Genomic DNA, 26,756 nt, shown 5'->3' with positions numbered 1-26,756 from the left:
CCACTCTGACTGTTCCTTCTAATTCCCTGTGTCTGCCTGGTGGTTTTGACCACTGAGCTTGACCTGTCCCTCTTAACATCAGCTTCTCCATATATTTTATCACCAAGACAGAGAGTGTACACAAAGGAAAAATTTCCTTTGGACTTAGAATGAATAATTTACCAGAACAGGAGCTCTAATAAGGCTGCAGTCAGCCTTTAACTTTAAATTGCCAAAGGGCTAAGTCAGCCTGAGTTGATTCTGCCATATTGGTGATCTGCAGTATCTCTGTAGCCTCTGCTACTGTCCATTTTCTGTTACATCTCACCCCAAAAGGAAATCTTACCTGACTGCATAGATGTGAGATTTATTTGTTTATTTTACACGTTTGTCTCCCTAGACAAATGTCTCCCTAGACATTTCTCCCTAGACAAATGTGGTAACCATGCATCTCTGCTTAGTGTTCCTCTGATAGAGTTAGCACTGCATCCTTCTGTGGTAGCTAATTGATGGGAATCTGTGGCTTTCTTTTCTCCAAAAGGTATCTGTGTATGCATTTTTCCAGTGGAGGTGTGCATTTTCAGTAATTTACATGTGCAGATTACTGGATTGCTGTAAAGAGTGTATTAATCTGCTGTTTGTAGTCTTCTTTCCCAGCTCTGAAATTCAGAAGTGTTGAATTAGAAGCTCTGACTCTACAGAGGTTTGGAAGAACTGGTATGATTCAGTGGATCATAGATGCTTTCATGTAAAAAACATTTTAGTGGCAACAATGCAAAAGGAAAAACAGATTTGCGAAAGAGCTGCTTGGGCTGATGATCTGTTAACCACAGAGGTCCTCAAGGATTCTGAGCTGATTTTGCTTCATGGAAAAGGCTGCCATGGTGCAGGTTTTATAAACAAAAAATTTAAGAACCAGTCAGAAAAAGGCAGGTATGCGCTACAGAAGGTTGAAGGTTGAATCCTCTCCTCTCCCTTAAGATACTGGGAGGCAAAGTTTAAGAACAGCCTTGGTAGGCAAGGTTCCATTTCTGCTCATATATCTGCAATTGTAATTGGTAAGTCAGGTCTACATTTTCAAGGGTTCTTGAGGTGCTTAGAGCTGTCCTAAACATTACTTTCCTTAATGGAAATAGAAGAGAAAAAAAACAAGGGGATTATATAAAATGGAGTTTGAATACTTTGCCTCTTTCACAAGTTGCTCTTGAATAAGGAATGCTTAAAAAAACTGGGGCTATTTTGGTAGCACACTGTTCAAGGCCTTGTTTAGCTTGCAGAGAGTGACTGGACAGGGCTTGCATTTATTTTGGTGCTCGATGATCAATCTTGAAGACAGGTGTGTGCGTGGGGTTGTTGGTCATGGTGTTATTGTTTCTTTCTGAGGCTGCGGTATTACAGGTCCTCTCCAGGAATTTTAGCCTTGCTGGGGCTACAGGTTTTCTTCAGTCTGCTTCGTGGATGTTATCTTTTTCTCATGCAGAGACTACCCTGGAAGTTTGCAGGTCAGCTTAATACAGTTTAAATTAGGTCAGTATCAGTTAAGTATCAAGATGGGAAATCCTGCTTAAGCCAGGAATTAAAACATTTGCATATTATAGTTGAGGTAGTAATTTGGTATCAATACAAGGATTTTTAATAGCTCAGGCTTTTTGGGGGGAAAAGCTTCTAGCAAAGACAATGTAAGAAATGTGATACTTTTTCTTAAAATAACGGATCTGTGTAATATACGTTGTAGGATTCTTTGCAGATGCAGTCAGTAGCAGATGTAACCCTTCTCGTTTCTTTCCAAAACAAAAATATGTTAGTCATGCATATGTTTGGATTGCAACTGGGAGGAAGCTGGCAGTGGAAGTTGGCTTTTGACATACAGTATTTATTTTAAACATCAGTATTATTTAGAAGATTAACTGTTTGTGCTTCATGAGTAGATTGATAGTTGGTGGTTGTGCAAGTAGATGTAAAAATGCTCTGTTTTATACAATGGTATACTCTGTGTATACACCAGAGTCTGCAGAACATATGCATTTGAAGGAGTTAAATGAGAATATAGGTCAATGTAGCCTTTCTGATTGCATGTGGTTCAAGTGTGAGCCATTGCCTGCTTTCTCTAGCTGTATTCCTCATCCTATGTTGCCCCCCCTGCCCGAGATATATTTCTTTGAAATAAAAATTTGTTTAAAATGTGTTTGTTGATACCTACATGTCTAATTGCATCCTCTTTGATATGGACTCTGGGAGGTGTACTATAACTCTTTCATGCCAGATAGCAGCACAGAGAAGATGTACAACCTCCTGCCTGTGCACTGAAGCACAAATTTCTGGCTAAGCATTGCAGCCTCTGGGGATGGCTCCAAACCTGGACTGCTTTAAAAAGCCCATTTAAACACAGAACTTTGTCTTTGCTCTAAGGCCTAGTCTCATTTTCACAGCTGGCTTAAATCTTTTCCAGTGTTTTAAGTATTTGGAAGGTTTTTCTGTGTGCAGGGCAGTGAACCTGTTCTGTGTGTTCCATTTCGCTTCCCTTCTTGCCATTAAGGAGAAAAGAAAGAAGAGCTTAGTTGTGTAGAGTATGTAGCATGAAAGGCTTTTAATTTTTGTTTTCAGGGTGTTATACATATTGTGATGTGACGTTGCTATTTGCTACGTTTTTGAAACCTTGAATATGATGTGAATCCAGTCTTGCTCCCTGTTTTCTCCTTGCATTCCATGTTTATTTTTAAAATGTGCTATTTAATAAATGCCTTGACTTACCTGTGCTAAGGACAGTTGCATAATTGAATATTGCTATTTTCATAGCTTTAGAAGAAGGTAATAAAAAGAAAGTTTTGTGAGGATATATACAAATAGGAGGCTAAAATACTGGAAGAAAGTAGAAGGCAGAAGGTTATAAGTACTAGCATAGAGTACTGAATAAACCTGGTGGATTTCTTTTCCCTTTAAGCAAATTCAGGCCCTGAGCTTTTGAGTGCTTAAGCTGTTCTGCCTGCTGCACCGTGGAACAGGATTCTGCCTGCCCGATTGTCTGTATAGTTAAAATATTTTGAACATAGCCTATTTCAAACTTCATTTGAAATATCTGCCTAATGGAGAAGTCTTAATGGAATACTTTAATAGCCAAAAGTGGTTACCTGCAATTGCTCCAGCCTATTTCAGTCAATTACAAAGGAAGGCAATATTTAATGTTGGAGTGGAGCTAGATGGTGTAATGAACTGGCAGATTGCCAGCTTGATCTTCTCCACAGGAGAATTTGCATTAATGTGATGCTTTTCATTTGTTCTCCAGAAGGTCACCAGTAATGCATCAATTGTTGAATTTTATCATAGTTATTGGAGCCACTCGAATGCCTTACCTTTGGAGTTCAAATTCCCACTCCGTGCAGTACAGCTTTATGGTCAGATCATTCTTGTATATTACCATATTGAGTATCAAAGAGTTTATTTTAGCTATTTCATGACAGAATTTAAATAGGAGGTGATTGGGTATTGGGAAGAGAGTCTGAGAAAATTGTCACAGAAATAGTCTTTGTAAGGCTAAATCTGGATTTTAGGCATGGGAATAAAGAAAACAGGGCATTATAACTATCAGTGAAAGGAAAGGTGGTTAATAACTTCAGATGTTACTTGTAAAATAATCATTACAAGACCATTAATTTACTCTTAAGGCAATCTTTAAAGATTACACAGCTAAATAAAAGGTGCTTATTTTATTAGATATTAACTTTTATCTTCTGGTACTTGTTTGGAAGCATCAAGTTCAAACTTTGATTTCTGACTATTCAGAAGTGCTTTTCACACGTATGATTTGTGTAATCCTGCTCAGAAGACCTCAGTCTAGTGAAGAAATGAGTGAATGAAGTTGATAATAAAACATGAGATAAATTTGTCTTTCTGCACTGCATGTTTGCAGTCGTTTGCTCATCCAGTTCCTATACTCTGCCATTTCTGTTCCTTGTTGTCACCTTGTGTTCCTCTGCTCTGGGCCTCATGGCAAGTGTAGGATCTGAAGGCAGCAATGAGTGGCAAGGAGCTGTGGCATTTTGCATGCATCAGGGCTGATGTTACTTTAGTGGTGTTGGTGTTAGGATTGAGATTGGACAAATGGATGTCATGCTAGACGGTACACAAGTGATGGGTAATGGTGGTACCGTGGGTCATGATTTAGCAGCTCTGTGCCTTTGTTTGCCTTGTTGCTCTTCAGAAAAAACGTTGCTTTCATTTCCCAGGTTTTCTAATGTTGTGCCATTTTGGGTGGACACATTTGGGTTTGCCACACGTGCTCCAAGGCTTTTGAAGGTTGTTGGAGATTACATTGAACTCTCTAGGTTTAAATATTCAATCCTCATCCTGACTTTGCTGTCAAACAGTTGTCCAGAGTCCTGTTTGGTAGGACACAGCAGAAGAACCAGAAAACCCCAGCTCTGGGGCAAACCCTCTGCCTGGGTGCAGATTGTCCCAAACCCTGACTGCTGTTTCCATGTACTCTGCCCTCAGATCTCAGAAAGATGTTGTACTTCTGTAACTGAAAGATTGTTTCAAGGAACATATTTGAAGTATAAGAGAATTATTTGCGGTTTCCATCCTGAGTTTGAGTCACTCTGCAAGTCACAGCCTTTCAGGCAAAGCTTTGGGCTGCTGTGGGGGTGTGTGATGGAAATTGGGTACTCTTCTGGGGAAATGACTCTTAGTGTGACTCGTAGCAGAAAACTTCCTCTGGCTCTGCCATAGCAAAGTGAAATTTTTTGCCAGGAGAAAAGCAGAAACAGAGGTCTAAATGCAATGGAATTTTGCCCAGAGAGGACAGAGATCTGTTTGTGTCTTGCACTCATGTCTATTAGATTAACAGAATTTTATTCATTTAAAGTGTTGGTAGGAATGAGGTTTTCTTGTGCATCATCTTCATTTGACTCTTTGCTACTGTCACCATCAACATTCTGAGTTACTCTTAATGTATGTTAATTGAGCTGCAAGAATAAAACTGTCCCTGCTGTACAGAAGGAAGTCAGCATTGTTATATTGAAATAAACACATGACTCATTCTTTTCTTATGTGTTGACATGGACTCTTATTTTCCCCAACTGTACTTCCTCGCCAGTTGACTAATAAATACGATGTTAGATGTTCAGATATTGGTGATTAACAGTATTGTTTTTCAGCTCACTTTCAAATACAAATTCTATACATGAATGTGTATTTGTGAAGGTGGGAGTAAGAGTCAAGATAGATTTTGGGTATTTCTTTAAAGAAAAAAAAACCCAAAAGTCAGAAACTTGTTACAGTACTTCAGTGGTGGATGGTAATGTGCAGTGAGTGGTTTGTGAGGTCAGAAGGGGAAGGAGCAGTAGTCCTCAGAAGATTTCTGTAACAAAAAATGGAATTACTTTTATATTCTCTATTCCCTTAATATAAAAAATATTCTTGCATTACTGACAGGAGAAAACCATGTACTACAAAACATTCAGCCTGTAGGAAAATAGATCTTCCCTGCCTCAAGGTTTTAATCATGCTTCATTTATTAAAATATTTCCCATTTACTGGAGATCTGTCCTGTAATTTCAAGTACAGAGCAGTTCTCACTGAGAACATAGTTAAGGTCAGTAACTGTGTAATTAAGGTCTGTAACTGTGTAGGAAAAGTTGTAATTTTATAATACCTTTGTCAATACTCCTCCCCACCCTTTGTTATGATGCACGGAATCATTGGATGAATTGCTCTTTTTAATATAATTTCTTTGTTGGGTGCTACTGTAGAGTGGCAACTGATTGAAATTGCTCAGAGTAGACTTTGAACAAATACTTGTGCATGAGTGGCCTCAGGTTGAGTAGTAATCAGTTGTCCTTTACTACCTAGGGGTTGCAGTGCAGGAAGATGCTCAGAATTTTTTCCTTCTCTTTGAATTGGATCTTAATGGGTTTACACTGTCTGAATTTGTCAGACATCCTGTGGAGTCAGAAGCAGAGTTACAAAACAGAAACGAACGTTTTGAATACCCTTCTGCAAGGTTACTGTTGTGGCTAGAAATAAATATTTCACAGAGCAATGGAGACCTGGAGGGTGCTCTGGAGGTTTGTGCCATCCAGGACTGAGTCTCTGCAGGACTAAGGCTGCAGCTGGGGACACATCCAGGAGACTTTGAGACTCTCCTGAGAAGAAGGTCCATCACTTTTTAGAGGGCTTGTGGCCATGCTTAGCTGTCCTTGTGGTTAAAATTTTCTTCTTTACATCCAGCCAGAGCTTCCATTAGCATAATTCTCCAGCCCTCTGACAAATTTCATGGCCACTGTCAGAGCTTGTTTCATTGGCACCGTATCCCCTGTGCCAGAGGGCTCTACTCCACAGTTGGCAGTAGCCCAGGTGAAGTACATATCCAGATGTGTGAGAGTGCCACCTGGGTGGAGATACCATGTCCCACAAAACTGCTGGACATGCTTTTGTTATGGTACCTCAGTTTTGTGGTACCTCAGTTTTCCATATGTAACAGTGTCTCCCTTTTCTTGGGAAGTAGGGACAGGTTAAACTGAAAAATGCAAATGTGAAGGAAACAGTAATTAGGGGTGCTTTTAAAAATGTTTTATTTCTAAAATTGGGCTGAATTTTTAATTTCATTTCTTGGCTGATTTTTCTGCCTATTGAGACTGGTTTGTAGTTGCTTTCTCTAGATGTTTTGGATTGTCTATGGTTCAATTGACCTTTAAGTTAAATATGAAGAGGATTCTGTTTATATGGAACAGGTGGGTCAAGTTAGAGCCATTCTGCCTTCTCTTCAGAATCTTTTCAAAGATTTTCGTAGTATGACAACTAAATTACCTAGCTAAAGGTCTTCTAAGTTTAGTGCTGAATCTAAAATATGTGGTTTTTGTTATTTCAGATAGTGGTGTACACAACTTTGTTGAAGAGTCCTGACTTTCAGTGCCTGGATCCTTATAGCAGTGTGCCAAAGGTGAGTGGTTCAAGTCCAGTGGTTATTTTTGTAAGTAAAGATAACGAGTGAATTGGATGTATTGCTTGGTTTTTGCTTTTATGCAGTGTGTACTACTTGTGATTTTAATTTTTTTTTTTTTTTATAAACTGCTGGATGGCTGATTAAATAGCAAATCTTTCCTTCAGTGGTCTGAGACAAAGCAGTTTTAACTCTCGTTTTCAAAAAAAGACAAGGAAAAAGCATAGGCTTGGATTAAGTAAGCACTAGATAGGGCTGCCACTGTTTTTTGGCTCCTTTCTTCTGTTACTGCTTTGACTTGGGACATGGGATTGTGGGAGGTGTGGAAGAGTAGCAACCATCCATAGCCTGTGGTGGAAGACCTGAGGTAACCTAATGAAGCTGATGTTTTCCGTAGGATTCATTTTGTGGTAGACTCTTGGCTATCATCTTTCTGTTAATTCACATACCCTGTTGTCTGTTTCTAGTGACTGTAACTGATCTCTGTCTCTTAGCAGAGATTAACACAAACTTTTAATAAAATGAAACCTCATAACTGTACCAAAAATAAGAGCAAAAAAGCAGAACAGTGGATGAATTTTCAGCATTGTAGTGGCTACAGCACAGAGCAGAAAACTGGGAATCTTATTTTCATTAATTCAACTTTATAATTTCTTACTCAAATTCTCTGTTTATAAAATAAAAATAACATTACCTTCTTCAGCAGAAATGTATGAAGGCTAATTACTGACATTTTTGAGCCTTCAAATGGAAGGCACTGTACAAAGTCCTCATGTGCCTTGGTATTTGTTATGAGTTATGTTAAATACTTGTTCAATGAAGTGTTATCACATGTTGAAATTAGATTTAATTTGTTTAATAAAGTGCAGCTGAACCAGTTAGAATTAAAACATTAATCCAGTCATAAGTATAACAAAACAAAAAGGAAATTCTGAAGTACTAGAATAGAAACACTGACATGGTATCATTGGTTTTTGGACTATGTTTTCAATTATCTAATACATGTCTTTAAGTGTACCAGTACAGATTTATAACCCTGTCCTTTCCAACAAATCAGAATATAGCCCTGAACATTTCATATTAGTGTTTAAAGATTAATAATGAGAAATCTTTTGTAAGAATTTACTGGGGGAGAAATTCCATTAAGTTTTCTTTTTGTGTATAGGTAGCAAAATGAAGTATTCTTGAAAAGGTTTTTAATGTAAAAGCAAAACAAACATAATCTGAAAGGTAATGATTCCTCAAACTGTAGTATTAATCATAGTAAAGTTACCCTAATTCTTTTATTAAAAATTATACTTAAAATTATGCTTCTCTTTTACTGATTATGGCCCAAATGTAGTGTATATTTCAAATGCATAATATAAAACTCCTTGGTGTTCTATCTTAGGAATCTTTTTCTTCTCTTGCTTTATAATAGTTTTCAGTTGAATGGTCTGTGAAAATAATTTTTGAAAATTCCACTGCTTTGCTCAAGGAAATTAGATTCTTGGAATGTGGGTGATGGATTTAAAGTCATCTTTATTTGTTGAATTTATTTCTCTCATATTTGGCTTATTGAGTATTTTTTTTTCCTTTACCCTTTGAAACAAAAAGGAAGGGAGGGGAACAAAACATGCCAAAAGTGAAGGTGTTTACAGCAGGTGAGGGGATATCCCGTGTTCCTCTCAAAAGGACAGTAAGGAGGAGAGGGAAAACTATTGAAACATCTTTTTTGGTGAGGGGTGTAGGGTTGTCTCTTCATTTATATTTGTTTCTTTTTTGAAGTGTGGGTACCCAGAATACAATTAGGCAGCACTTAATTTCAGTTTTTCCATTTAATTTAATAACAAAATTAAATCTAACTTCTGAATTACTATTTTATATATTTTCCATCCTTTGTGTGCATGTTTCTGATGGACTATATTCAGCTTGTTGAAAATGTGATTCTGCAAAACACAGGGTTTTCTAATGTCTTGCCCAAAACGAAATGAATGCACAGGTGTAGAGTTTAGTCCAGCTTACACTTGAAATGTTTTGTTGAACCAGAACATGACAAAAGGAAATACAACTGGAAACAGAGTAAATATTTACAAATTACACTCAAAATTTTCTTAAGCTTCACTGGACTGCAAACAATAACGTGTCCTTACAGGGTTTTGTTGAGTCAGAACAATGTAATTAGTATGTGGATGTCAGGATCTGCCAGCTCATCTCTTATCTAGCAGGGCAGGCTGGCTCTTTTCAGTTGTTTGTGTCTCTCCCTCTCTTCTATAAGGAAGAGAACTATATGAAAAGCACCGTTAAAAAAAAAATCTAAAAATCTGTCATTTCTGCATTAAATTATTATGACGTAAGAGATGAAGCCTAGTGTTCTGGCACTTGCTTGCAATAAGTAGTGGTATTCTGTACTTACGAACTTTTTTCTCATTCACATAGTTTTTGCATCATAAAATAAATCACATCTTGTATTTCCACAGTAGAATATTTGGGGAAGTGACTGTAATATTAATGTGTGCCTTGAGCAGTTCTTTTTTGTACTTCAGTGATTAGATGAAATCTTCTGGGAAATGTTCTTTAATAGCATAATTTTTTGAGGCTCCATAAATCTTTATAGAATATACCATTTGGTTCTTACAGGATACCTCTGTATGTAGGAGGGGGATCGTTTGAGAGCAGAAGGAAACAGGTACAAACAAAGTTATCACTGTCTTACTACTCAGCAGATTGGCAACATCTGCAATCAGATGGCAGTGGCTACAATACCACAAGGTTTTGTGAAAAGCACAGTCTGTAAAGGCAGTCAGGACAACTGTGAGGAGAATGTGTGCCTCATGTTGCAAGACCTGGAACCTGCAAACAGCTTCTGAAAAGCTGATCCCTTCTCATTTAGAGAGGAAAAATCATCACAGGCATTCAGCTTCACAGAACTGCCTACGATGCTGTATCAAAACATTCTGTCATTTTTCTCTGGAGCTGCAGGTCTGTAGTTGTTGATTTTCAAGGAAAACAATACCTATTCTTAGTGTTTCATATGAGTCATTTATGGGAAATTTTCTGATAGTAACTAAGAATAAAAGGTGTGTACTGAGTGGATATCTAGATTCCTTTCCCTTAAGAAACTCTACAACGTTTCTGCAATTATGCCAATTATCCCAGGCACCTAAAGTGTTGATTTTAAGCCTTTGAATGCAGCTTTAGCATTACTTAAAATATTTACAGATATTTAGTATAATAATTTATAGAATACTACATGTTATGTTTTGCTAGTGGCATAATAGTTTCTAACCTGTAATTGTGAACAGTAGGGAGGAATGCTTTCATTCCACTCCTACAACTCCTAGCCACAGGTATGCCCCCTAAATAAATTGGTGTTCTCTGAATTAAGTAATTTCAGTACTTTCTTTTTATATATTTTTTACTACATTTTCCTGATTCTCTTTGTAGTAATTGTAATTCTTTGCATGAAAATGCAGACATACTTTTATTTACTAACAATATCAAAATAGATTGTTAAGAATTGCCTAATTTTTTTCCAGCTTTTGTAGCTTCAGTAGCTTCAGGTGTAACTCAGGTTTATAGTTAGCAGTATTGGCTCTGACTTACAAACAAATGGCCTTTGCAGTCTATAGCTCTCTTTAGCTGCAGTCTGTATGATTCCTCATCAGAGAATACTGTACAGTTTTGATCTACACATGAAAATTCAGTTCATTAAAATTTAGATGACCACATTTTTCCTTGTGGAAGTAGTTTTCTGATTTGATAGCCAGTGTGGACTTAAGCTGTCTTCTCATTCAGTGTCTGTTTTTTTCTGAGCCAACAAAAGCTTTGCCTCCTGAAAATAATCTTAACATGCTGCTCAGGAATACAGCTATGAGTTAAGTTGTATATAAATAAAATATAGCTCACTGAGTAAGCTATCTGAGTACATTACTGTTAAGGTTGTGCGTAGGTATATTCATGAACCAAGCACAAAACACACAAGGACCAACCCTAGTGCCTTGACCAGCATTCAGAGTGCCACTGTCAGAACTGATGAATGAGCCTGTATTTCTGTGGTTTCTAAGTAAACATATCCCTGCATTTCTAGCATTCAGATAGAAGATTTAAATATGCACTCTATTTTTGAGGGTACAGCTGATGTGGCATAGAATATGATGCCGAGAAACTCTTCACGGTCATTTTTGCAGTTAAGCTACATGAAAGAGAGGGTACCCTGAGGTGCTAAGGCATTTGTGACTGGACATGAATGTTTTACATCAGGGAAAGTCATCTTGAGGCTTTTGGGGCACAGGGACTAGGAGCATTCCCAGTGCCAGCACTGTGCAGTGCTCTAGGGCTGTATTGGGGCATTGGGTCAGTAATCCCAAACTCTCCTGCAGGAGTCAGCAGATTAGTGTCTGAGACTGGAGTCACCCAGTTACTCCCCAAAATCTTAACTGCCCCATAGAGGAGCTGTTGTCATCTCCTGCTTGCAAACAGAGATCCTCAGGCTTTGAGGGGTGCTCTGTTTTTTAGCTCTTTAGGGCTGACGGCTTGAGTTGGTGCTTTGTAGGAGTGGGCAAGCAGCCAGCATTGGCTTATGTCATTTATAAAATCAGTTGAAGGCTTGTTTCTCCATTTGATAATGGCTGGAAGGCAGTTCTTCTGATTGTGGAGGCTTTGAGACAACTTTAAATGATTCATTGTTTGTGTTAAAATTGGTATGTAGTGGGAATCCAAAACTGTAAATGTGTGTATTTTCAGTAATGCTCTTAACATATTCCATATTACATCGTATTCAAATGGTATGTATTACATAAAATATGTTATTAGAAACAGTTTGGCATGCTGAAATACTGCCTTTTACTGAATGGGAAGAAACTGTACATGCAGTTCATCTCGTTTCATATCTGGCAAACCAATTTGTGTGTATTACCCAGAGGCACTCTGAATAACTGCAGAAATTGGTGGATTTCACAGAACAAAATATTTAAAGGTTAGTGTGGTATGTTTGCTGTGGAATTCTGTTTCTAATAACTTGATTAATTAATCTTGGATTACAATTACTGTTTTCACTGTAGCAACAAAGCTTGAATTGTGCTAAGCAGAGAGGACTGAGAAAATGAGCTTGTCCTGTTTATTTTTAAGCCAGTAGTAACGCAAAACATAGAATACCATGCATACAGATACAAACCTTTTACAGTGTGTTTTTCTGTCCCTCTTTTTAAGTTTTGAGAGTATCCTTTCAAGACATGACAGGCTCTTTATAGTCTCCTGTGTTTAACCCCCCTGCTTTTCTTTGTGCTTTCCCTTCACACCCTTTTGTTGTTTCAGCGACCCCCTTCAGCTCTCATCCCTCTTTATTTGAGAGGTGTTTTTCAATGTCAGCTGCCCTCAGTTGTTCCCCATAATAGAACCTCTGTGCAGCTTACTTTCTACCTGCTCTGTCACCCTCTTCTCTCCCCCTTTCTTTTAAATAAACCTACTCCTTTTTTTTTTTTGCAGCTTTATGTGCAATCCGTACAGCAAATCCCCTGCTACTGCTATTGCTACCCACGTTTCTTCCCTTGCTAATCTGAGTCCTTGCATTTTTTTTTAGCACTTTTCGCTGTGACTACTTGTTCCAGCTCTTCCTGCTGTCCAGTAAAATTCACCTATAGACTAATATTTTTTTTTTTTTAATTGCAAAATAATGACCTCTTAGCAGACCTGTTCCTATATGCATTTCAAGTTCTACCTCTGAGGAAAGCAAACTATCACAGGGGGTGTCAGAGAGATCCTTTGCCTCAAGCAACAGGTAGTTTGGGGGATCTGGATTTTCCCAAGAGGCTGATTTTGAAATCTCTATCTTGCACCAAAATCAGTGTGTTTCTGTCCAGCAGTGCTTAGCACATTCCCTGATCAGCTGGGGTGCTTCATACCATTAGTTCTCAAGTTATCAAATACCAGCACAAAAAAATGCTGTTGAATGAGAGTTAGACCTCTCTTCATATTTGATCTCTGAACTTGTCTTTCAAATTTGAACAGAATATTCGATTTCCTTTCTTATTTCTCCCTTAAGATTACTGAGTCATGTTTTCTACCAGCTCTGGATTTGTATAGAATCTGGAAAGGTCTGTTCCATTATTGCTGGAGAGAGAGTGCTTGTTTATGAACATAAAGCTGTTTGTTAAGCTAAAGCATTTAATTTCAAAAGAAAAGGGTGTGACATCCTTGGGTTTACTTAAATGTTTTGACTGGAAGGACAAACTGGGTGTGTGTGTGTGTGTATGTACTGGTTGTGAACTAACTCCTAAGCATGGTTGTGAGAGTTGTGCTCTTTAGAAATTGAATTTATTACCAGAGGGAATCTTTTCTGCCAATGAAATCTTGCATTCTGAGCTGCTGACTTGCTTTTCAGGCACTGTTTGGGTGCACAGCTGCTGTAACATAATTTCTGACTGCAGTTAAGTTACTGAAACTAAAGGCCTTGAAGTCTGGACCTGGGAGCTGTAACCCTGTAACTGGAAACACATCACTGTGGGGTCAAAATGGGGGCTTCCCATCCCTGTGCTGGGCTAACATCCAGTTGTGTGAAGAGCAGCTGGTGCTGTGTATGGTTCAGGAAAAAGGTGGCAGCAAAGAGATCCAGGTGGTTGTGGCTGTGGTTCAGGAGAAGCACGGGTAAATGAGGGCACAAAGCAATCCCTCAGACTTAAGGATTCTGTCCTGTGAGTGGTGGTTGGGCACCTCTGCATCCTAAATCACTACCTGGACTAATTTTGTAGAAGCCTTAAAAATCTGAGTAATAAAAGGTGAGGGCAGAGTTTGATGCAATGACACAGTACTGCTTACCTTTTCAGAACAAAAGCTTGGTTTCAGGTTTGAATTTTTCAATCTAAAGGTACTATGCACTAGAGGAGCAGAAACAAGGCATCCAATAATACTTCAGTCCAGGACATGTTCCTCAGATCTTGATTTTCAGCAACATGCTTAAGAACAAGAACAAATAAAATAAAAATGTTTGGTATTGGTTACTTGAAGCATTCTGAGATTTTGTGATACAGAAAAGGAAAAGGCATCTCTCTTAAGTTATCACTAAGGTCCAGGGGGAGAGAGTTTCTTCCCCCTTCTTCCACATCTCTACCTTGAGGTAATTTGTGAATTTTTATATACTTGATCCTACATTTGGTAAGTCAAGGGATTGTAGCTTGCCACCCCATTCATACACTGCTTCACAGCACCCAATATTTGTGTGTGAAGTTTCTTTTAAAAGCCTGTTTCATTGATGCTGGAGCAGATTTGGTAACACTATTAGCTTCTCTTAGTAAGGTCTGATTTGGCTAATGAAGAACTAGTCTACTTCTGTTGTAATATTACTTAGATTTATGGCATGTAATTCTTGAATTTTTAGTAAATATTCCAAGAATTTGTGAGGTACTAAATATTTTGTGTGGCTCTCAGCAAAACTTGTGTATGAAAAGCTGGCATAGTCAATTTTATTGCAACTCAATAGCAATGTAATTTTTAAAATCTGTATTAAAGTAGGAGTAATTAGAGTTCTGTGACTAAACTTGTAAATTTTAGATGTGATGTTTTGAACCTATTTTTCCCTTAGTTAATCTTGGTTCTAATACAGATATTAATCCCCACAGTCTCTCTCCATGTTTGAAATTTATTTGGCTACTATTATTTCCTTTTCACATTTGACGATGCATTTAATTATCTGACTGTGAGTGAGATAGAAAATGTGTCTTTGAATGTAGAGGGTAGAACATTACATCAGTGTAAGAGTACATAACATTTCTGGATGAAAGGGAATGTGGTGTAGCAGACAAGGCCAAGTGTTTAATTGAAACCAATTTTTTTATTGCAGGGAGATTTTATTCAGAAATGTGAGTTGAGGAGAAATTTCTGGCAGAAGATAAAACAGTAGGAGGAAATTTAGAAGAGTTTAGATATTAGTATTGTTCAAGGACTGGAGCTGAGAGGGGGAATAAAGGAGGACAGGTCTGGCATCACTAAGCAGTGTTGGTCTCAACTGAATGTATATTTTGCTTATCAAAATGTAGACTCTCCTAGTTGCTTATTCCTGGTTTTGGGTAACTGTATGGGAGAAGTCGGGTATTTCTGGTCTTTATCCAATAAAAGTTTACTCTCTGAATCTTATAATTTTGAGCAGCAGTTCTGGTGCAGTGGAAAATCATGTTAGGGTAATAGTGGAACAACTTTTTAGATTGTGTGTGTGTGTGAGCTTTCTTAAAGCAGACACCTGAACTGCAAGGTAAAGAGTTCAGAATAAGGAACATCTTCCCAACTTGCTTACAGCAGCATATGTTCCCCGGAGCATGCCTGGCAGAAAGGTTTCAGTAAATCCCTTCATCCTTTCCCCCCTTAAGTAAATGGTGTTTCTCTCTTGGGTTTTGTGTCCCTTCCCTTCAGCTGAGGAATTAACAATGTCTTGCTGCTCTAATTGTTTGGCCGAGCCCTCACAAGTACTGTTTTCTTTTGAAGAGGACCTCGTTTGACCTGGAGGAATGTTCCAGACCAACAATGCAGCCTTGGTATAAAGCCTTTTTTAAAAGGTATAAGAACATGGTTTTTTTAAAACTTATTTAGAAAAGTGTGAGGGAGTTTACTTTAGGGAGTGGTAAGAAAGGATTGCTGTATTGACAGCAATCTAACATGCTGTTAGATGGAAGGGGAGCAGAACTTCAAGGAGACTGGAATAGCCCTGTCTTGCCTGGGCTGATACTTTCCCAGCTGTGAAGCATTAGCATAGCAGTCACTCTGACTGACAAGAGGCTTGTGGAGCTGCAGCATTCACTCACATCTCTTGCAAGATCTAAGAGTCTCTCTTTAGTTAAATTGTGCTTTCTCTTGGCACGTGTCCTATCAGGAAATTGAAAAGGGAGCTTTCCGAGTAACTGTCTCATGGCTCAGTCTTCTTCAGGAAGGTGTACAGATTTTTACAGTAATAAATTTAATGGTATTAGCTGTTTATGAATAAAATCTAACACTGTCTTTTTCAAGCTGCCTCTTTGGTTACATACATCAGCATAGAATCAAGAATAGTATCTTGTATCCGGTGATTATTTTTACCTATACTGTTCAAAGACCCTGCTTCAAGAAAGGAGCTTTCTGCCTGAGAAACTCTCCTAGATATGAGAAATAGGTGTCTGGTAACCCCAAATTTGGGTAAAAATATGTGGAACTTTGCCTTGAAAGTTAAATTCAGGAGTATCTTACTATTTTTTTTCATTGCCACATGTGTCTTTTTTTATATTGGATATAAATTTTAGAGCAGGTGACCTGGTAAAAAAACAAAAAGCAAACCCAAACTCAAAACAATACAAACCCACCAAACTCAAAGAAATGAACAAAAACCAAACCAAAATGGAAGTCTTAAGAATTTATTCAGTATATGAAATTACAGTAAAGTTGAAGGCTTACAGGAACAGAGTCTGAACTCTGCCCTTAAAATACTTAGTGCAATGTGAGTTAGAAAGTTAAAAATTCTGAAATTTATATCTACTTTTTACATTTTCCTACTGCCATGAGGTAGGTTGAATGGGGTTTTTTTGCAAAGTGATTGATAAATTGCTTAAGACTATAAATTGAACGAGTAAACTACTCCATTGGCTAGAAATGGGCAATGGTACTCTTTTTTTCCTTAAACAGCTTTGGTTTGAAATAAATGCATTTTTGAACTGAACAAACATCTCCTCCTCTTTCTAGTTAAAAAGTGAATATATGATTTTTCTATTGAGGAACAGAAGGTCAGCGGTTCAGTTTTATTTTCAGCATTTTATAGACAGTTTAAAGTGAAATTCCTTGAAAAGTAGGTAGGAGTGTTTCAAGGGATTAGCAGTAAAACATAGCAATCCACAGTGATTCTGAGCTTTGTCCTTCTCTGCGGGATCAAGGTTAAACTGCTTATGTCTGAGGACTGTTCTTTGTTTATACAATACATAAATGCACTAACACTTCCAGTGAAATATAATTCTTGCAAACCATTGAATGTTTGAGCTAAAGGAAAAGAGGCAGCAATGGAAGCAAATAAATCAACCCCCTTTTTTTTGAATCTTGAAAGAATGTCTCCTTTATAAAATTTCATGTGTGTTCATTGTATCCTGAGTGGCTGGCTGTTTCAATTTCAAGACAAGCAGGATGGTTTCTTGACAGAGGATGTAAGTCCATGGACAGTGGTTCACCTAATTAGTTCTTCTGCAGATATCATATAGATAATATTACCTAAATGTCCTCCCTGTATGGTGTTTGTTTTTTTTCTCTATGATCTTGTGTGCTTGCCTTCCTCCTATCACCTTTTTGTAAGGGACTGTGGAGAGATTGGTAGGTGTAAAATCATTTGTAATTTTGTCTTATTTAGACAAATGTATAATGTATATTGGGTTCTTCCTGGACTTTCCTCTGTCATGAGATTGGGTTTGGTTTTGTTTCCTTGTTTGTTTTTCCACTCCCCCCCCCCCCCAATGTATCTCTGAATGTATATGTAAGCTTAAATATTGTCTGCTGGAAAGAATGGAGAAGTAAGTCCCAAGCAACACAAACATTAAGCTTATCCATGTCTCTGACCTAATAGAAACACCCATAAAGCAATGTGGAGATGTGGCCATTAATCATTGCTCCTGTTTTAGAGGTGAGATGAGGTCTCTTTTCCCAAAAGTTTCCTTCAGTGTAGTGGAATTGTTTACTAGCTGTGTGGCTTTCCTGAAGCTGCTTTTAAAAAAATCATAAAAAAGGTAAAACCAACTCTCTTTTCTGACCCTCTCTGTATGTGTTAATGTGGAATTCTGTTGTGTTAACCTTGCAGCCAAGAAACATAGGCTGACAAAGCTGCCTCCTCCTCCCTGTTTGTCTCACGCTCTCTGCAGCTGAAGAGTCTGGAGGTGTCCTCTCTGCACAGCCTGGGATTTACCATTGCTGTCTAAAGTGTGGAAAAACATTGCTTTTGATGGCAATGCCTTCAAAATAAAGCAAGAAGTGTTTTTTTTTTCCCTGATAGTGGAAAGAGTTGCTGCAGGTTGGGTCATTCAGAGCAGCTGCATCTGTCTAGGTTGCTGAGAGGGGCAGAACAAGAACCTGCAGCTGCTCCTGGTATCTGCCTGAGCTTTGCCTACTGGTGGAGCTTGGAGCAGCAGATGAAGGAAAGGAGGCTGAGGGCAGCTTGATAAGCATGCTGGGGCTAAAGGCTGGAGGAAGGGGTGTTAGCTGGCTGTGGTTGAATTTGCTTTATATTTAGCCATTATTTTTCCTTATCTCTTTCAACACACTGAACCCAGCAATGATAATAATTCATGCTTCTTGTGTTTTCTGCTAAGTATATAAGAAGAGGACAGAAAAAGCTTTAGTTCTGTATAGCTTTCAAGATATGGGGAAATGCCTACTTCCAAAAATACCATTTGGATTGGATGAAGTGCTAATAAAATGATCTAACTACAGAAATCCTCTCTGGTTTTTTCTGCCCTCTCTCAGTTTTTTTTCTGCCTGGTCTCTAGAAGGTTGCTGGTACCGTCTGATTATTTTTCCTGCTTTCTGTCTGAATCTTCTTCCTCCTTTCCAATGAAATAGAAATGCAAATTGCTTAAAACCACCATACTGTACACCCCAGACAAACTGAAATTTGTTTGTTTGGTTTTTTTAACCCTTTAAGGTTAGTCTTAACTGATTTTCTTAGTAGTTTATGGAAAGACCTGAGCCAGGTTTTTATTGTAAGCCCTTTGCCCTGTGTGTTGGTGATCATACTGTTTCAGCTTAGTTAAAAACCTATTGGGAGTGTTTTCTCTGTAGCTTCTGTTATCATTATCTCTCTTCTAAGTGTAGGAAAGTTACTGGGCTCCTAACTAGTACTGCTAAACTTTAACATCTGTTACTGTAATACCAGCTTGTTCCTGTATAATATGAGCTTTTTAGTCTTTTGAGAGAGTTTTAAATTTAAATAATCTGTCAGAAACTAAAAATGAACCCTTTTATAATTATTATATTACTTTTATAGTAGGCATGCTGTTCCAGAAATGGTATAGAAATAAGTAAGACAGTATAAGAAGTATAAGTAAGACTTATAGAAATAAGCAAGACATAGAAAGATTTTTTTAAAACTTACCTTTCCAAGACAGCAGAATGGTTATCACATACATAGGAGAGACAGTACTTTAAAGGTGGTCACATTGATTTAGCATTAGTATTTTGAACTGCTTCAGACCAGGAAACTTTGTGGCACAGCAGTATTATTAATGAAATTTTAAATATATGAAATTGAGAAGGTTAGCTTGTATGATAGTCACCACATGAAACATAGTGAACTTTATATAAAATTAGCTTGGTATTACATGAATTAATAGTAGTAGGCAGAACTCAGATTTGTGTTCTTCTAACGCAGCATCAGCCACCTGCCTTGCAGCAGTCCTGATGGCTTTCTCTTTCTACCACTAGAGAGGCAGCAGGACAAAGTGTCTGCTACTTTCTCAAATGTTAGCAGTATTATACTTACCTATTAACATTTTCCAGGGTCTTACTGTTGTGACAGCATTGTGCCCTTTTCTTTAAACATCAGCTTTTTCTGCGACCATATTCCTCAGACTATAAAGCTGTATTAGTCAGACTAATGGGCAGCCAGCACTGAGGTGACTTTGGCTTTCAAGAAAGGAGGGAAGATGTGAACTGGGGGTTTGTCCTCCCTGAATTTGTTGTGCTTGGGAGTCTCTACCTTCAAGGACATCCACTGTGCTCTTTCCTGGTAGACATTGGTGCTCAGCCTTCCTGTTGGAGTGGGCTTGGAGACCTGGATACTCACCATCAGAGATGGTCATTGCTAAGACTCCAGACTAAACTCAAAAACATAGGTGGGTCTTGCTGATGAGATGCACACTTTGTTCTCAAAACTCATCCTTAAATGGCAAGTTCACATTTTAGCAGATCATTTGAAGCAATTCCAGTTTATTTCATCTGGGCAGACTACTTTGTGTGATAGGCTTCATGAAGACATCGAGTGGGAATTTTTTTTACAAGCACCCTGTTATATGTTTTTATATAAACACTTATCAAGTGAGTTTTCTTTTTCTGCTTGTAAGGTGGCATACTGACTCCTTAGCAGGAAGGAGATATTTCTGGGTGTTTCTAATCTGTATTTTCCTTTGTTTCTTTTTGTCTCTTTAAAAAAAGACTTTTAAGCCCTTTGCAAGACAAAAAGAAAAAAAAAAACAAAACACGAGCTTAACTTTTCTGAGCTAGTGGAGCTATGCAGAAATTCATTACCACTAAACTGGTTTTGAGGTTTCCTGTTTGCAGTGTGTAACATCAGATACAAGGTGCTGGCGTGTAGCTGCAGTTGTATTTGGAGATGGGGATTTCAGATACGTTGTGGGGCTGAGAGAAGCAAACATTGTTCAGAAGCAAACATTGTTCAGGAGCTGTCAGAGGCATCCGGCTGAAGAAACGAACCCCCAAACCTCACAGCATTGTGTTCTGAGACAGTGATGGGCGAGACAGAGGGGTGTGTGGGGTCAGGCTGCTGGGGAACAGATCTAAATTGTTGGTTAAGATCAATCCTTTTTTTCTTCCTTGGATTTTAGTAGCAGGTATTATCTGAAAAAACCTCACACTTTCAGCACCTGCAGGAGTGGGCTGTGGCAGAGCACCTGTGGTGTATGGGCCCCCCAGCACCTCCAATGCGATTAACCCTTTCACTGGGTTGTATCACCCTCACAGTTTTATCTGTAATTATTGTGGTTGGTTTTGTTTTTTTGTTGCTGTGTTTTGGTTTTTCTCTTTTTTTTTTTTTCCTCTGACTCATAAAGAAACGGAGTACTTTGCACCTAAGAACAAATGTCTTGGGACCTGCCAGAAAGTCTCATGGTGTTGTCTGAGCCTGCCTTTGAAGTCAGCCCTGCAGCTGGGCCAGCCTGGCAGCTGGCTGCTAACCTAGTGCAGGCCTGGGTAGAAGGGTAAACCTAAATCAGGTGCTTAAATGAAGTGAAACATGTACAGGAAAAGTAGTTTGTTCATGCCTGTCTTCCTTAAAGCTCTTTAATAAAGTGCTAATTGCACATCCATAATCTGCTAGTATGCTTTATGGGGTTTTTGGGGGTATCCTTTGTCTCTATTTTTCTTGAGGATTAGAGTTGGACTGATTACTCTTGGTATTACCAAGAGTGTGGAATTTACTAATTCAAATTAGTGACAGCTGTAACTGTAACAGAACTACTTCTTTGCTCCAAATTTTCCTCAGAGTTGATGCTAAAACTATAAAACAGCTTTGTAGAGAGTTCTGCTTAGGGTTCACTTGAAGACTGAAAGGGTTTAATTTTTTCCTAGTCTTTTTTATTCCCTAGCTAATAACAGAGCAGAGAATGGTTGTCACTGTAAAATAATCTCATCGCATAGAACTAAATATTGAACATTTTTTTTTAATATCACATGCAGGAAGCCTTATGTTCTGTTTAATTCTGTACTTATTCTATTGCTAATACTTGATTTATTCCAGATGCAGTTTAATAACTTTTTCTGGTTCTTAATGAGTTGAAGTGCACTCCTGATACCTTCACTTTGCATTTCCTGACTTCATCTTCTTGTTGTCAGTTTTTGCTTTCAAGTGATGCAGGATAGGGGCCACAGAAAAACCCCTAGAGTCTTTTACTTCAGTTTTCTAACAGTTTATTCTTTTAACTGTATGATAAATGCTAAATTGTTAGAGTAGGTTGGGAAATGTAATAAAACAGCCGTCCTTCATAGTGGATCCATTTATTTATATCTTTTTTCATGTTTATTCTCTACAGAGAATTCACTCAGTGTTTCTTTCAGCTTTGGAAAACCGACCCTCCTAAATTGCAGCAGCTTCCATTGACTGTGATTGTGTCTTCAGTGTGCACGTCAGGGTAAATTAGATAATAATCACTTGCACTTACTCAACCAGCACTTTTAGTTCAGTAGTCAATGTGTCCTAATGAGACCTAATAATGAAGTACCCAAAATTAATTGTCAAGCTTCTGTTAAAACAATCAGCAATTTTAGGCATCCCAGGTATTTTTTTTTTCTTTTTTTTTTTTTTTTTTTTTTTTTAATCTGCTCAGGCATTGGCTCGACACTTCAGAACTGCATAACTGGATTTTGGATGTTTGGTCACTTATATCTATTTAGCTAATTTTCTTTAACGAGAGGATCAGTGTTCTTAGAAAAAATTTTGGTGCAGTGACCTCTTTCCAACGAAATGTGTCCTTTGGGGTGGGTTGACACATATATGCAGTGTTGAAATGTTAAACTGCAGAAGCAGTTAGGCAAGGTGGCCTTCATGTGATCCATCTCCCATTTGTCTGAGCACCAGCAAATAACCCATGTAACAAAGTATGGAAGGGTTTTACTGGCTTTACCAAAGGGCAACCATTTTCCATAATTTGGATAAGCTTCTTTACTCTTTTTATACCTCTGCGTTTTAAGGCTTTCTTCTAACAATCATTATTAATAATATTTTGCTTGGTTCAGGTTAATTCTGGCCTTTACATAAAGGTTACTGTTTCCTGGTTTTTTTTTTTTCAAACATACATGCTTCAAGTTTCAAAAATGCTGTGTTCTACTGGAAATAAAAAACCGTGTTACCGGAAAGTGTGTTCTTTTTCACATTTTCATTTAAATTGACATTTATTTATTTTTTTAATACCTACCGAGTTCTTTGTTTGAGTTTGGTGCTTTACTGATCCCTGAGAACCAAGCTAAGCCAAACTATCTCAAATGCAGAGAGAGATTCACATTTTTGAAATCTTTGGAAATGTCAAAACTATTATTCCAGGCTGATTTAAGCAGCAACAACAACAACAAAAATAATCACACACACGCAGCAGCAATGAAGAAAACCTGAAAGTGAAAATAAGGTTTCAAACCTCCTGAAAAAGTAGGCAGTTTAACCAGGGATTGCCTCTAAATAAGTAAGAAAGCTTCAGAAGATCTAATGCAAGTTAATTTATTACAGAATACCCAGTAAGCACAACCACTTACTTAGAAGAGAGGCCTTGATGGAAAGATCAATTCACTTTTTTTTTTCCTTCACAACTGTGTTACTGTAGAGGACCAAGTATTACCTATTTGCAATATCTTATGAAAGATTAACCAAGTGGACACCAGATAGGCAGCCTGTCAGCAACATGTGTTTCAGGGTTCAAAAACCATTTTGATTTTCAGGGTTCGGGGGCAGAAGGAGAGGTTCAGCCTTCCAATATTAGAGGAAACTGTGATACGTCATTAGTTATCATTTCACTCTGCCAAGACAATTAACTAATATTGTATAGTAATTACATCTTATGTAATACTCAATAGCATGTGTTTTATGAACATCAGTGTCAAAGCCTCCATGTCATTTTTGTAGCTTTCTTTCAGTGTGTCTTAGGAGGACATTCAATTTCAGAACAGTTTGTTATCTCAGTTGTTGTTTCCTATTAATAGAATTTTTGCATGTTCCCTTGGTGAGGGATTAAATTTGAAGCATTACTGTCAGTTGTTTTTCCATCCATGTTTCTTTTTTGCCAGATAAATTGTGAACAGAGAGAGCAATTGCTTCTTTTCTGACTCTGTCTTTAAAGCTCAACCACGCGTCCTGTTTGCACTGTTCTAAGCGTGTCCCTGGTGTAATCCAAAATCTTCTTCCTTAAATTAAGAAGAGATGCTGCTTTTCTGCCCATTGGGCCAGATTGTTAAACTAGTGAGGGTTTTAACTGCTGTCAGTCTACAGAAGATTTCAGTTCAGGTGGAATGCTGGAATTAATCCATTTCAGCTTGTTACTGTGGGAGAAAGGGAGGTGGAGGGGGAAGGGGAATAGTCTGGACTTGGTAGAAAAAATGAGATCTGTGTAACAAATAGTTTGATATTTAAAATAACTTTAACTGAACAAACATTTTAAGTGGAAAAAATCTTCAGCAGATTTACAGGTTTATGGGAGCAAATTTTCTTAAGTTCATCTACATTTAAGTTTCTGTAATCTCAAATAGTCTTTGCATAGTTCAGTTTTAAGCCTTGGTTCAAAGTGGAATAGGTGACTTTTGGTCTTGGTTTTTTTTCCTGCCCTTCTTGAGTCATTGATAATTTATAAGATGTAATTGTTTGTTTTCTGAACTTTCTTCTGATAAAGTCTATACAGGAGCTGCAATACTAGATATCTAGTGGTATCTCTGCCTTAGGGTTAGCTAATATTTCTCACTTCTCTTAACAGCCCTTCAGTACAGTCTTTTTACAACTGACTTTATCTTGGCTGGGTTTTTGTTCACAACCTTCTTTGTCTGGCAGATTTTTCAGTTTTTTCTCCTAACTGTGTTTTTTGTGTTGGGAACATTTTCATATGTGCTTCTGCAAAAGAGCAGCTGCTGCTGAAGACAGGACTTCTCTCCCAACACAACCTAAGTTGGAGGGCAGAAACAAAGTGGCTGAAATTACCTGAGATAGATCTAAACTAATTGTAACATTTCAGCAAATACATTATAGGAAAAATAAATTAGTTTACAAACACTACTAGCAAAGAAGGAAATGCTGGCTTTAAAAAAAGGTGTTTGAAATGCTGGCTTTAAAAAAGGTGTTTGAAAGCTTGCATCGATCACACAGTTAATTCAAGAAACTTTTAAAGGTCTAGGTTGGGGAGTTTTGTTTGTTTGCTTGTTTAGTGTGGTATCTATTTGGGGGGATTTAATTTTGGTGGTTTTGTTTATAAAACTGCAGTTAGAAGTTAGATTGCTTTAAAAGTAAAGCAAATGACAGCTTCATGCAGGGGCCATACATGCGTTTTTAAAAGTGAAACAGTTTTGTACTGAGAAATGGATGTCTTGCATTGTATGGTTTTACACTTCTGCATAGATATTTTAAAGTTTTCACCGGTGCTTTTTAAAATGGGGGGTGTTATTCTATTGTGTATGAGAAGATTCTGTATTTCAATGCTAGGACTTTTTAACTTTTTTGAGGAGGAACATTCCAGAAGGTTTTGCACTCTTTAGTGGTAATGGATTCTCATTTTCTTGATGTGCAAGAGTCTCATGTTAACATTAGAATCTGTGGGGGCTCTGGTATTTATTGTTGTGCGTTCTACAAGCAGTATACTGAAGAAATTTCATGTTTTGAGTCCATGTCAAGTTTTTATGGGACACTGGGATGCTTTTGAATGTTGTATTATTGTTTTTTTCCTTAGGTTTTTCTCCAAATGTAGTTTTGTCATTCACTTCTAATCTTTTATTTGACAGACAGCTGTGTTGCAAAAGCATTTTAAAATTTAATTCTACAGTCCCCCTTTAAGTACAAATGTGTCCTTAATGACATATAAGGAAATCTTAGCTCAGCAAATGTTACAAGAAGAACCTTATTGCCCTTGCTGGAGCCAGTCTAATGATGTAACCATGAGAAAGTAATTCTAAGGACTTTAATACTAGTTCCCACGTTTAAAAACAAAATAAGAAAAAAAAAACCAACCCAACAAACCCAAACAACCCAACAAGACAAACAAAAAAACCCAACCCAAATCAAATAAAACCAAACATCGGCCCCACATCCCTAAAAAAAAAAAAAAAAAAAAAAAAAAAAAATCCTAAAAAAACCAGCACAGCCAAACTCCTCCACACACAGCTTTAAATGGATAAATGTTTAGCTTCAATTACATTATGCACTTTGGCTCATTCTAAATCCTGTCCTCATTTGGGTAGGAATGCTTGTGCCATTAAACATTCTGCAAAACCCCAAGCAGTTCGCTGACTTGGGTTCTGCATGAGCATGCCCCTTGAGAACTTAGGTTTCCCTACACTTCTGCCAAAATTGCATCATCCAAGGGGTCTGCTTGTGAAATGACATCATTTCTCTGACCGAGTGACAGTTTTACAAGTGTTCAGGGCCAGGTTGGATGAGTGATCTAGTGAAAGATGTCCCTGCCTGTGGCTTGGGGGGGTTGAATTAGATTATCTTTAATGTCCTTTTCAACCCAAACCATTTTGTGATTCTGTGACAATAACTGGAATTGTAGAAATTGTGTAGCTTGTGGCTCCCTGTCCTGAGTGGTGGTCTCTTCCTATGCCTCTCTTCTGGCCTAACATTTTGGGGGATATTTGGCAACTCTTAAAACAGGGGCCAATTAATTTTTTTTTGTTTGTTTTTTTTCTTCTTCATCAGAGGGGTGGGAAGTGTTTAATAGTTTTCCATCACTCACTAGTCAATTATTTTGCCCAATGTGTTTTTCTATTTGTAATATACTGTAATATTTGTAGAGGATCTTAACTTGCCTGTGTTGTGAAATTAACACAGTTCAGAAGTGGAGCCTGAGTAGTTGCAGCATTGGCCAACTGCAGTCATGGTGTCTTGTTTCTTCATGTTCTCCATGTCTCTCAGAATCGTAAGAATTGACTGTTTTGCAATTGCTGGGATGAAATAAACTGATGTAAATTTGAGAGAGAGGTTGTATTGACAGCACTGACATGCTTGATTGCAGTCCTCCTTTGGCTGCATCTGCTTATTGACCTGTAGGCTATCTGTCCATTTTTTGTGAGTCAGAACTGAGGGCAGTTTAATGGAGACTGTGGTCAAAGCTCAGGCTCCTCTGTGTCATAGTCAGAGGGGATTATTATTTCAAGGCACAAAAAAATTTGGAGGCTATAGTGACTTTTGTGAAATCATTGCTGAATCACAGCCTGCTTGTACTGTAAGGGTTGTGTGTTTCTTGTTCATCATAACCTCTTCTGTGTTCATCATAACCTCTTTTTGAATTCATCTTCTGAGTTTGCATAGCTGAGAGACACTTTTGAATAATGTTTTAACTGCTCTATGTTCCCTTCCGTTTTCTGAATGAGAACCTAAGCCTGTTGATTTCTTCTTCAGGTTTTCAAAAATGTTGTCCTGCCTTGGCTATGAGGGGGTGACTTTCCAGCA

General features: G+C 37.9%; 1 protein-coding gene across 1 annotated transcript in view; it reads left to right on the top strand.

Moving 5' to 3' along the window:
• Positions 1 to 26,756, top strand: part of NCK2 (NCK adaptor protein 2) — an 84,648-nt gene that overhangs the window by 26,345 nt on the left and 31,547 nt on the right. The window contains exon 2 of the mRNA XM_071744707.1: positions 6,845 to 6,916. The gene's annotated coding sequence lies outside the window, so the exon portion shown is untranslated. The remainder of the gene's footprint in view (positions 1 to 6,844; positions 6,917 to 26,756) is intronic.

The sequence above is a fragment of the Heliangelus exortis genome, chromosome 1 (assembly GCF_036169615.1).
Source record: "Heliangelus exortis chromosome 1, bHelExo1.hap1, whole genome shotgun sequence".
NCBI classification, from domain to species: Eukaryota; Metazoa; Chordata; class Aves; order Apodiformes; family Trochilidae; genus Heliangelus; species Heliangelus exortis.
This window is presented reverse-complemented; position numbering and strand designations above follow the sequence as displayed.